Genomic DNA, 13189 nt, shown 5'->3' with positions numbered 1-13189 from the left:
AGAGCATCTAAAAGGCATCCTTGTCTCATGTTTCTAAACTGTGAAAAGCAAGGATTTGGAATTGGGTTTTCACTATTACTTAAATCCTCACTGACTCTCACTATCCAAAATTTCTATAATGGAAGCTCTGTTCTGATCCTTAATGAATATAACTTAGTTTGATTTTACATTAAGTGAAAAAATCCCTCAAGGAACAGGCTTTTCACGCACATTCAATGGAACAGAAAATACATTTTTAATTATAAATAGCCCCTCATTTTTAGCTGATGAGTAACTCCTTTTTAAATCTCACACTAAAGTTTTCCCTTTTTGTATATGATTGACTCTATACAGCATCTTTGATGGCCTGCATGAAAGACTTTAAAATAGAGTAATATTTATTTTTAGATAGAGCGGTGGGCTTTCTGGTGGGGTTGTATAGATCTCATTAACAAAATAACTATTCTATTGGGAAGGACCTCAAAAAGAGCTATTATACAAAGTAACCTACTTCACAGGATTATGCAACAAAAGTAACTGGGCTAAATGTTTCACTCTCACCAACATAAATCAAGCATAATCCATTTGAAGTCAATGGGCTAAAAGAAGTGTAAGTGAAAAAATACTCAGGAGTATAGTTAAGTGTGGGGTTAGCCATGAAGTCTTTGCTAGAATCATAGAATCATAGAATCATAGAATATCAGGGTTGGAAGGGACCCCAGAAGGTCATCTAGTCCAACCCCCTGCTCAAAGCAGGACCAAGTCCCAGTTAAATCATCCCAGCCAGGGCTTTGTCAAGCCTGACCTTAAAAACCTCTAAGGAAGGAGATTCTACCACCTCCCTAGGTAACGCATTCCAGTGTTTCACCACACTCTTAGTGAAAAAGTTTTTCCTAATATCCAATCTAAACCTCCCCCATTGCAACTTGAGACCATTACTCCTCGTTCTGTCATCTGCTACCATTGAGAACAGTCTAGAGCCATCCTCTTTGAAACCCCCTTTCAGGTAGTTGAAAGCAGCTATCAAATCCCCCCTCATTCTTCTCTTCTGCAGACTAAACAATCCCAGCTCCCTCAGCCTCTCCTCATAAGTCATGTGCTCTAGACCCCTAATCATTTTCGTTGCCCTTCGTTGTACTCTTTCCAATTTATCCACATCCTTCCTGTAGTGTGGGGCCCAAAACTGGACACAGTACTCCAGATGAGGCCTCACCAGTGTCGAATAGAGGGGAACGATCACGTCCCTCGATCTGCTCGCTATGCCCCTACTTATACATCCCAAAATGCCATTGGCCTTCTTGGCAACAAGGGCACACTGCTGACTCATATCCAGCTTCTCGTCCACTGTCACCCCTAGGTCCTTTTCCGCAGAACTGCTGCCGAGCCATTCGGTCCCTAGTCTGTAGCGGTGCATTGGATTCTTCCATCCTAAGTGCAGGACCCTGCACTTATCCTTATTGAACCTCATTAGATTTCTTTTGGCCCAATCCTCCAATTTGTCTAGGTCCTTCTGTATCCTATCCCTCCCCTCCAGCGTATCTACCACTCCTCCCAGTTTAGTATCATCCGCAAATTTGCTGAGAGTGCAATCCACACCATCCTCCAGATCATTTATGAAGATATTGAACAAAACGGGCCCCAGGACCGACCCCTGGGGCACTCCACTTGACACCGGCTGCCAACTAGACATGGAGCCATTGATCACTACCCGTTGAGCCCGACAATCTAGCCAGCTTTCTACCCACCTTATAGTGCATTCATCCAGCCCATACTTCCTTAACTTGCTGACAAGAATGCTGTGGGAGACCGTGTCAAAAGCTTTGCTAAAGTCAAGAAACAATACATCCACTGCTTTCCCTTCATCCACAGAACCAGTAATCTCATCATAAAAGGCGATTAGATTAGTCAGGCATGACCTTCCCTTGGTGAATCCATGCTGACTGTTCCTGATCACTTTCCTCTCCTCTAAGTGCTTCAGGATTGATTCTTTGAGGACCTGCTCCATGATTTTTCCAGGGACTGAGGTGAGGCTGACCGGCCTGTAGTTCCCAGGATCCTCCTTCTTCCCTTTTTTAAAGATGGGCACTACATTAGCCTTTTTCCAGTCATCCGGGACTTCCCCCGTTCGCCACGAGTTTTCAAAGATAATGGCCAAGGGCTCTGCAATCACAGCCGCCAATTCCTTCAGCACTCTCGGATGCAATTCGTCCGGCCCCATGGACTTGTGCACGTCCAGCTTTTCTAAATAGTCCCTAACCACCTCTATCTCTACAGAGGGCTGGCCATCTCTTCCCCATTTTGTGTTGCCCAGCACAGCAGTCTGGGAGCTGACCTTGTTAGTGAAAACAGAAGCAAAAAAAGCATTGAGTACATTAGCTTTTTCCACATCCTCTGTCACTAGCTTGCCTCCCTCATTCAGTAAGGGGCCCACACTTTCCTTGGCTTTTCTTCTTGTTGCCAACATACCTGAAGAAACCCTTCTTGTTACTCTTGACATCTCTTGCTAGCTGCAGCTCCAGGTGCGATTTGGCCCTCCTGATATCTTTCCTACATGCCCGAGCAATATTTTTATACTCTTCCCTGGTCATATGTCCAACCTTCCACTTCTTGTAAGCTTCTTTTTTATGTTTAAGATCCGCTAGGATTTCACCATTAGACTCTGAGGCTATGGATGCGCTTCTGTAAACTCTAGTGTAGGCACTCTAAGCCGACGAGAGAGCTCTGCCGTTGACTTAATTAATCCACCCCCAACAATTGGCAGTATCTAAGTCGGTGGGAGAAGCGCTCCTGTGACATAGCGCTGTCCAAAGCGGCACTTAGGTAGGTTTAACTTATGTCACTCTGGGGACGTGGGGGTTATTCACACCCCTGAGCGACATAAATTATACCAACATAAGTGGTTGTGTAGACATAGCCTAAGGTTTGATTGTGGGGCAGCCTAACTGAGTGAAGAGCAGAATCTCTCTCCATTTACTTGACTTGAAATTTGGGCTTTTGTAAAATGTTGGCTTTTGTGATCTTCCCAGAATATATGTGCAGTACACTAATTAGGGCTTCTGTACACAGTGGAAAAATGTGATCTAAGGCTTGCTAATATGTTGCACATTCATTGGCTCATAGACCTTGTTGATGCATGTAATGTACTGCAATTTGAAATCATATGATGTTAAAGCACACAAGGACACTTTTAGTGCACACCAGCAGGGTCTATGTGGGCCAATTAATGTGTAATGCATTAGTGTGCTTTTGAAATCACCCTCCCGCCCCCATAGAGTGCATTAACCCACCATGTAGACAATCTTTATTTTAAGGAACTGGATCCTCCTTCAGAGTCCCTTGAATTTAAGCCCTGATCCAAAGTGACAGTGTATTACTGGCTTAACAAAGCCTATTTTAGAAATATAGATAGAAGTGTGATAAATTTGTTACATGGCTTTTTAGTGTCAGGCATTTTTTTGCCCATTCCACCTGCCCTGTTCTCTAATCCATCTTTCCAGGATTTAGGCTAAACCCCTGGGCAGCTTCAAATCATTCATATTTGCATTTTTTGTTAAATCAGCCTCCCCAGTAATTATTCTTCTTTCTCTCCCAAAATTACCTTTTCTTTGAGTGTGCAGAGAGCTAACAGGAAGCCTCAACTAAGTGGCAATGGATTTAAGCACAATGGTCCTGAAGATATGCTTTAATCAAACAAGTTATTCGGCTCCATACTTGGATAACTGGGTTAAGCTCTAGCCTGTATTATATACATGGCAAGATTAGATGATCTAAAGGTCCCTTTTGGTCTTAAATAGCTCTGCATATACATGCAGAAATGCTTTCCTTAATAGGACCAATGTGATTAGATAGAAATTATAAGCCTCAATTTAGCAATTAGCTCCATATAGTGGACCCTCTCTGGCTGCCTGGAGCACTACTAAAGTCAATGGGCCACTCAGGACAGGGGTCCACTTTCACAGAACTCATTACAGGATGGAGGAGGGGGGTCTTAGTTCTCAGTCTCCCTACCCTTTATAAAAACTTAATCCTCTCCCCAAAAAGAAAGATAATCACTGCACTTAGAGTCCAATGTCTTTTTTCCCGCCACAGAGTTTCATATTTGCATATATTCATACTTTGGTTTATTTTTTAAAAAAATAATGATCCAGTAGACAGTAAGAACAATTGTATAAGGAAGCTTATTACAAGTATTTCTATTTTGAAAAAACTACTAACAGAAAAGCAATAGTGGGTGATCAATTCTTAATTCCTAGTTTCAGGAATCACTCAAGCAAGTAAACTCAAAACAGCTGCAGCAAGTTGCTAAAATTACCACTTTTAATGACACAAATTATACTAGAGTGATGTTTAATGAAAGCTTATTCCCAGCTTCTATAAGCAAAACTTAGAACACTCCCCTAAATTATGTCACTGATCTCCCTCATTTAATACCCTGCTAATCTTTGAAAATTGGAAACAAATGCTTCAATTAAGAGACAATTAATTCAACAACAAACAGATGGCCAGACAGAGCTTCCTACTACAAATGAATCAAACTTGCCGGGGGGGGGGACACTTGACCTTTACTACTTGAAATAAAATAAACTTTGAATAACTTTTTTTTAAAAAGTCATTCTTGTGTCATGCCATATGGCATTACGGTTTGAAAAGTGAAAAAAAAAAGGCTTATTTAAATCATATTTTGGTTTTCGGAATAGGAAGTAAGTGCTGGCAAAACAGAAGTCAGTGTGGAAGGATTAAAATTTAATTTGTAGCCTAAAGACTAACAAAGCCACCATTATCACTAAGATACTGGATGGACAAATAAAGTTACATATTATATATCCAGGTATCCGCAAAAAAGAAAAGGAGTACTTGTGGCACCTTAGAGACTAACAAATTTATTTGAGCATAAGCTTTCGTGAGCTCAGGAAAGCTTATGCTCAAATAAATTTGTTAGTCTCTAAGGTGCCACAAGTACTTCTTTTCTTTTTTGCGAATACAGACTAACAAGACTGCTACTCTGATATCCAGGTATGTATCTAATCACTTTGCACTGGGGCTAAAAACACCAGTCCCACTGAGTTCAGTGGAGCCAGGATTTCACCCAGCATGGTTTAGGAGAGACTGCACATAGACACTCAGTTGTGTCAGGAATATTTTAATGCAAATTGCTCTTTCCTCACTGCTTCTTTTAAAAGATTTTAGCAGCCCAGAAACATACTGCAGAGATTTGAATGGAAATATTTGTATAGGTTTTGGGAAGGGGGAAAAAAAAAAACCTCAGAGCTACAGTCAAATGGGGACTTAGGCTCTTAACTGCCCTTTTAGGTGCCTACATCCGACATTTAGGCATCAGTGTTATTCACAAAAAACACTGCTCAGTTGCAGCCTACTCTGTAGGTGCCTAGAGTCCCTAGATACCAGAGTTCCCCAGAAATACAAGTTTCTTCTACGGGGCAAGCTGCTCAGTGCCTGCTTTGCTCCTAAATCCTGGCAGGATTCACAAACCAGGCATTCCCTCGACCACCACCTATCTTACCTGGGGTGCCAGATCCAGTAGGCATTCTCAGAGGCTGCCTAAGAAAATGCCTATTAGCTTTGGCCCCTCAGAAAACAGTGCTATTACCACCACTCCCTTTGTCGTGTAGGCCAATGATTAGAGCACTCACCTGGGATGTGGAGACCAACTTTCAAACCCTCCTCTGTCTGATGTGGAGCAAGGACTTGAACACAAGTCTTCAGACCACTGAACTAGGGTAACTTTAGGATCAGGCTCTCAATCTCTCCTGTTAGAGCTCTTCTAGTTTGTATAAAATATTTGAGTAGTAACTGGAGCAGGGAGTAGAACCTGAGTCACCCAGATGTATGCACTAACTACTAAATTATAGTCATTCTCTCTCTCTGGCCCTTTCTTGGAGAAAAGCCAACTCGGCTTAGGTGCCTGACTCCAGGAGAGGGTTCATGGCTATGACTCCTGAGCAGAAAGAGGTGTCTGCCTTAAGCCCAGAATTAGGTGCTTAACTCCTTTGAGCACCAAGGCTTAGACCACACTCCTCTTGTAGACTCAGGCTTCAAGGCCAGAAGGGATCATTGGGATCATCTAGTCTGACCTCCTGCACATTGCAGACCATAGAACCTCACTCACCCACTCCAGTAATAGACCCCTAACCTCTGGCTGAGTTACTAAAATCCTCAAATCATGATTTAAAGATTTCAAGAGAATCCACCATTTATTCTAGTTCAAACCAGAAAGTGACCCATGCCCCATACTGCAGAGGAAGGTGGGAGGAAAAAAAAACCAAAAAAACCAACAGGGCCTCTGCTGCGAGTCTGACCTGGGAAAAGTCCTTTCCAAACCCAAATTTGGTGATCAGTTAGACCCGGAGCATGTTGTCAAGGCCCACCAGATAGACACCTGGGAAAGAATTCTCTGTAGTAACTTGGTGCCCTCATCATCTAGAATCCCATCTTTGGGATATTTGGAGATATTTGTTACTAGCAGTTGCAGCTGGGCCTCAAGCCATTGCAGGAAACCTCATCATAACATCCCTTCCAAAAACGTGTCGAGTTCAGTCTTGAAGGCAGTCAGTTTTTTCCCCCCTTAGGAGGCTGTTCCAGAACTTCACTCCGATGGTGAGAAACCTTCATCTAATTTCAAGCTTTAACTTGTTGATGGCCAGTTTATATCCATTTGCTACAAAACCTATGTCCCCCTAGTGAATCTAGCCCATAGTCCTAATATTATGGTTGATAGAAAATATATTTTTTGTTAACAAAAAAGTACGTCTTTCCTCTTATTTAAACTAAGAATGCTTGGTAGCTTGATTTAAAAAATTGCCTTTCCTGCGAATGATGGTGAAATTTCATGGGAAAAAATGTGTTAACTAAATTTTTATTTGGCCTAAATAGCAAAACTACATGATTTATGACTTACATTTAGAAATTAGAGGAGGAAAATAGCTTTAAAGTCATTTTGTCCATCCTTTTGCCACTGAAGAAGTCTTTTCCATGTTATATTCTCTAATATTTTATCCTGTCCTTTATAAAATCAGTCTCACAGATTCAGTGGGTCCTGGATTCCCTCACATTACTTGAAAGACTGTTCCACAGATTAACAGCATTGTAGGTCTACCAAGTAAGAGATTTTTACCTGATATTTGTCTTGGTTTTTTCCTTTGCTTTATTTGCATCTATTACTCTGAGGGCTTGTCTCCAGGATGAGTTAATGCATGCTGTAAGGGTGTGATTTCTAAAGCACAGTAACATGACATGCATGAATCAGTCCTTGTAGACATTCTTGGGGCACACTAAAGGTTCCCGAGTGTGCTTACACAAAGGAACCTTTAGTCACACTGAGAACCATCTAATCCAACAGCTGAAATGGAGAGATGTCATCACTGATCAAATACTTTTAATATTGTCATCTTGACATGTGAAAGAGGGGTAACAATTTTCTCTTAAAAACCTCTATGGTGTTGTATTAAAAATCCTTTACATAGAATATCAGGGTTGGAAGGGACCTCAGGAGGTCATCTAGTCCAACCCCCTGCTCAAAGCAGGACCAATCCCCAACTAAATCATCCCTGCCAGGGCTCTGTCAAGCCAGACCTTAAAAACCTTTAAGGAAGGAAATTCCACCACCTCCCTAGGTAACCCATTCCAATGCTTCACCACCCTCCTAGTGAAAAAGTTTTTCCTGATATCCAACCTAAACCTCCCCCACTGCAACTTGAGACCATTACTTCTTGTTCTGTCGTCTGGTACCACTGAGAACAGTCAAGATCCATCCTCTTTGGAACCCCCTTTCAGGTAGTTGAAAGCAGTTATCAAATCCCCTCTCATTCTTCTCTTCTGCAGACTAAATAATCACAGTTCCCTCAGGCCCCTAATCATTTTTGTTGCCCTTCGCTGGACTCTTCCCAGTTTTTCCACATCCTTCTTGTAGGGCCCAAAACTGGACATAGTACTCCAGATGAGGCCTCACCAATGCCTAATAGAGAGGAATGATCACATCCCTCGATCTGCTGGCAATACCCTACTTATACATCCCCAAATACTGTTAACCTTCTTGGCAACAACAGCACACTGTTGACTCATATCCAGCTTCTCATCCACTGTAACCCTTAGATCCTTTTCTGCAGAACTGCTGCCTCGCCGCTCGGTCCCCAGTCTATAGCACAGCATGGGATTCTTCCGTCCTAAGTGCAGAACTCTGCACTTGTCCTTGTTGAACCTCATCAGATTTCTTTTGGCCCAATCCTCTAATTTGTCTAGGTCCCTCTGTATCCTATCCCTACCTTCCAGTGTATCTATCACTCCTCCCAGTTTAGTGTCATCTGTAAACTTGCTGAGGGTGCAATCCACGCCATCCTCTAGATTGTTAATGAAGATATTGAACAAAACCGGCCCCAGGACCGATCCTTGGGGCACTCCGCTTGATCCCGGCTGCCAACTAGATGGAGCCATTGATCACTACCTGTTGAGCGCAATGATCTAGCAAGCTTTCTACCCACCTTATAGTCCATTCATCCAGCCCATACTTTAACTTGCTGGCAAGAACACTGTGGAAGACCACATCAGAAGCTTTGCTAAAGTCAAGGAATAACACATCCACTGCTTTCCCCTCATCCACAGAGCCAGTTATCTTGTCATAGAAGGCAATTAGGTTAGTCAGGCATGACTTGCCCTTGGTGAATCCATTCTGACTGTTCCTGATCACTTTCCTCTCCTCTACATGCTTCAGAATTGATTCCTTGAGGACCTGCTCCTTGATTTTTCCAGGGACTGAGGTGAGGCTGACTGGCCTGTAGTTCCCCGGATCCTCCTCCTTCCCTATTTTAAAGATGGGTGCTACGTTAGCCTTTTTCCAGTCATTCGGGACCTCCCCCGATAACCATGAATTTTCAAAGATAATGGCCAATGGCTCTGCAATCACATCCACCAATTCCTTTAGCACCCTCAAATGCAGTGCATCCGGCCCCATGGACTTGTGCTCGTCCAGCTTTTCCAAATTGTCCCGAACCACTTCTTTCTCCACAGGGGGCTGGTCACTTCCTCCCCATACTGTGCTGCCCCGTGCAGTAGTCTGGGACCTGACCTTGTTTGTGAAGGCAGAGGCAAAAAAAGCATTGAGTATATTAGCTTTTTCCACATCCTCTGTCACTAGGTTGCGTCCCTCATTCAGTAAGGGGCCCAAACTTTCCTTGACCTTCTCCTTGTGGCTAACATATCTGAAGAAACCCTTCTTGTTACTCTTAATATCCCTTGCTAGCTGCAACTCCAAGTGCTATTTGGCCTTCCTGATTTCAGTTCTACATGCCTGAGCAATATTTTTATATTCCTCCCTGGTTCAATATTCCACTACTTGTAAGCTTCTTTTTTGTGTTTAAGATCAGCAAGGATTTCACTGTTAAGCCAGGCTGGTCACATGCCATATTTACTATTCTTTTTACACATCATGATGGTTTGTTCCTACAACCTCAAAAGGATTCTTTAAAATACAGCCAGCTCTTCTGGACTCCTTTCCCCTTCATAAAAAGAAAAGGAGGACTTGTTGCACCTTAGAGACTAACAAATTTATTTGAGCATAAGCTTTCGTGAGCTACAGCTCACTTCATCGGATGCATTTGGTGGAAAAAACAGTGGGGAGATTTATATATACAGAGAACATGAAACAATGGCTGTTACCAGGCACACTGTAATGAGAGTGATCGGGTAAGGTAAGCTATTACCAGAAGGAGAGTGGGTTGGGGGAGGATGGGGACTTTTTGTAGTGATAATCAAGGTGGGCCACTTCCAGCAGTCAACAAGTACGCCTGAGGAACAGTGGGGAGGGGGCAGCGGGGAGGGGAAATAAACATGGGGAAATAGTTTTACTTTGTGTAATGACCCATCCACTCCCAGTCTCTATTCAAGCCTAAGTTAATTGTATCCAGTTTGCAAATTAATTCCAATTCAGCAGTCTCTCATTGGAGTCTGTTTTTGAAGGTTTTTTGTTGAAGAATTGCCATGTTTAGGTCTGTAATCGAGTGACCAAAGAGATTGAAGTGTTCTCCGACTGGTTTTTGAATGTAACAATTCCTGATGTTAGATTTGTGTCCATTCATTCTTTTGCTTAGAGACTGTCTGATTTGGCCAATGTACATGGCAGAGGGGCATTGCTGGCACATGATGGCATATATCACATTGGTAGATGTGCAGGTGAACGAGCCTCTGATAGTGTGGCTGATGTGATTAGGCCCTATGATGGTGTCCCCTGAATAGATGGGCACAGTTGGCAATGGGCTTTGTTGCAAGGATAGGGTTAGTGGTTCTGTTGTATGGTGTGTGGTTGCTGGTGAGTATTTACTTCAGGTTGGGGGGCTGTCTGTAAGCAAGGACTGGTCTGTCTCCCAAGATCTGTCAGAGTGATGGGTCATCCTTGATGATGAGTGGAGAGGTTTTAGTTGGGGGCTGAAGATGATGGCTAGTGGCGTTCTGTTATTTTCTTTGTTGGGCCTGTCCTGTAGTAAGTGACTTCTGGGTACTCTTCTGGTTCTGTCAATCTGTTTCTTCACTTCAGCAGGTGGGTATTGTAGTTCTAAGAATGCTTGATAGAGAGGTGTTTGTCTCTGTCTGAGGGGTTGAAGCAAATGTGGTTGTATCTTAGAGCTTGGCTGTAGACAATGGATTGTGTGATGTGTCCTGAATGGAAGCTGGAGGCATGTAGGTAAGTATAGTGGTCAGTAGGTTTCCAGTATAGGGTGGTGTTTATGTGACCATCACTTATTAGCACAGTAATGTCCAGGAAATGGACCACTTGTGTGGATTGGTCTAGGCTGAGCTTGATGGCGGGATAGAAATTGTTGAAATCATGGCGAAATTACTCAAGGACTTCTTTTCCATGGGTCGAGATGATGATGTCATCAACGTAGAACAAGTAGAGGGGCATTAGGGGACGAGAGCTAAGGAAATGTTGTTCATACTGTGGGGCCATGCGAGTACCCATAGCAGTGCTGCTGACTTGAAGGTATATGTTGTCCCGAAATGTGAAATAGTTGAGGGTGAGGACAAAGTCACAAAGGTCAGCCACCAGGTTTGCCATGACATTATCAGGGATATTGTTCCTGACGGTTTGTAGTCCATCTTTGTGTGGGATGTTGGTGTAGAGGGCTTCTACATCCACAGTGGCCAGGATGGTGTTTTCTGGAAGATCACCAATGGACTGTGGTTAAGTGACTGTCTTAGCTTCTGGTGCATTTTATGATCTTTCCTATAACTCACTAACCTGCACTGCATATAATAGTCCTGACTTAAAGAGTTAGTGGTCTTTTCCCAGTTTTAGGGCCAAATTAAGCAGTCCTTACCCAGCCAAGTTTCTGGTGAAGTCAGTTGGGCAAATTTACATAATTGACTTCAACAAAAAATTGTGGGACTTCAATCTGAGTAATATGTGCTGGTAGTCTTGGACTGCCAATATTACATCATCCTTGTAATTTCTAAAAATTATAGATGACAATTTTAAGAATAAAAACCCAAATGGGCATATATATATACTTGGGGCCTTTTGCAGGGCCAATTTCATAAAGCTAAAAACAATTATGAGCCAAATAATCTTTAAGTATTATAACCAAAAATGTGAATGATAATTGGGAACTATTTAAGATCATTTTACAAGGTACCACACTAGATATCCACAATCCAACAACTAAGAAACAAAACCTTCCAACTTCTCCCCCAACAATAAAAACAGAGCCTTCTTTTGAGAAGTGACAGCAGAAAAAAATATCTATTTTAATATATAACAAATGGATTATTAATTAGAAGCTTGGAATTGTAGAAAATTTATAAGGGAAGCAAAAGATTTAAGGATAATAATGAGTTTTTAAGTGTATCAGGAACAAAAGGAAACCCTAACAATGGTATCAATTCATTAATAGATGCAAATAGTAGAATTGCCAAGAAATATTTCTATTCTGTATTCAGATAAAAGCCAGGTGATATATTCATATTATATAATGATTATTACCCTTTTCATTCCAACAGTGACTAAGGAGGATTTTAAACAACAACTATTAAACATTTAAAAATCTGTAGGTATAGGTAACTTGCATCCAGGAATTGTAAAAGAGCCGTTCAAAGAGCTCTGTGGACTGTTAATGTTGATTTTTAATAAGTCTTGAAACACTGGGTACATTCCAAAGGACTGGAAGAAAACTAATGTTGTGCTAATATTTAAGAGAACTAAACAGAATGACCTGAGTAAATATAGACCTGTCAGCTTGACTACAATCCTGTGCTAAATAATGGAACATCTGATTGAAGACTTGATTAATTAAAAGAGAATAATAAAGTTAATGCGTAAAACATGGGCTCATGGAAAATAAATCCAGACAAACGAAGTTGGTTTTTTTATGACATTACATATTTGGTTGATAAATGTAATATAGATATAGATGACTTCTCTAATGAACTAGGATCATATAATATTATATTTTCATTAAGAAACTAGAGCAATGGTTCTCAACCTGCGGGCCACTTGCAACCCAATCAGCACACAGTTGTGGGCCATGTGACATCTTCAGGCCCATACAGGTAGTATATATATTGTATTGGTGGCACACATAACACAGAGAGCTGCATATGCAGCCCACAGTGGTAAATAAATTGCAAACCACCGAACCCAAGTGATACAAAACCAACATGGCAAATAACAAATGGATTAAAAACTGGTTAACAGATAGACCTCAACATGTATCGTAAATAGGGAATCATCACTGATCTGTGTGTTTCTAGTGGGGTCCTGTCATAAATATAAAGGGAAGGGTAAACACTTTTAAAATCCCTCCTGGCCAGAGGAAAAACCCTTTCACCTGTAAAGGGTTAAGAAGCTAGGATAACCTCGCTGGCACCTGACCAAAATGACCAATGAGGAGACAAGATATTTTCAAAGCTGGAAGGGGGAGAAACACAGATTCTCTCTATCTGTGTGATGCTTTTGCCAGGAACAGAAAAGGAATAGAGTCTTAGAACTTAGTAAGTAATCTAGCTAGATATGCATTAGATTCTGTTTTGTTTAAATGGCTGATAAAATAAGCTGTGCTGAATGGAATGTATATTCTTGTTTTTGTGTCTTTTTGTAACTTAAGGTTTTGCATAGAGGGATTCTCTATGTTTTGAATCTGATTACCCTGTAAAGTATTTACCATCCTGATTTTACAGAGGTGATTCTTTTACTTTTTCTTCAATT

This window comes from Dermochelys coriacea, chromosome 11 (assembly GCF_009764565.3).
Source record: "Dermochelys coriacea isolate rDerCor1 chromosome 11, rDerCor1.pri.v4, whole genome shotgun sequence".
NCBI lineage: Eukaryota > Metazoa > Chordata > Testudines > Dermochelyidae > Dermochelys > Dermochelys coriacea.
The sequence above is the reverse complement of the archived record's forward strand: the minus strand, read 5'-3'. Positions refer to the sequence as shown.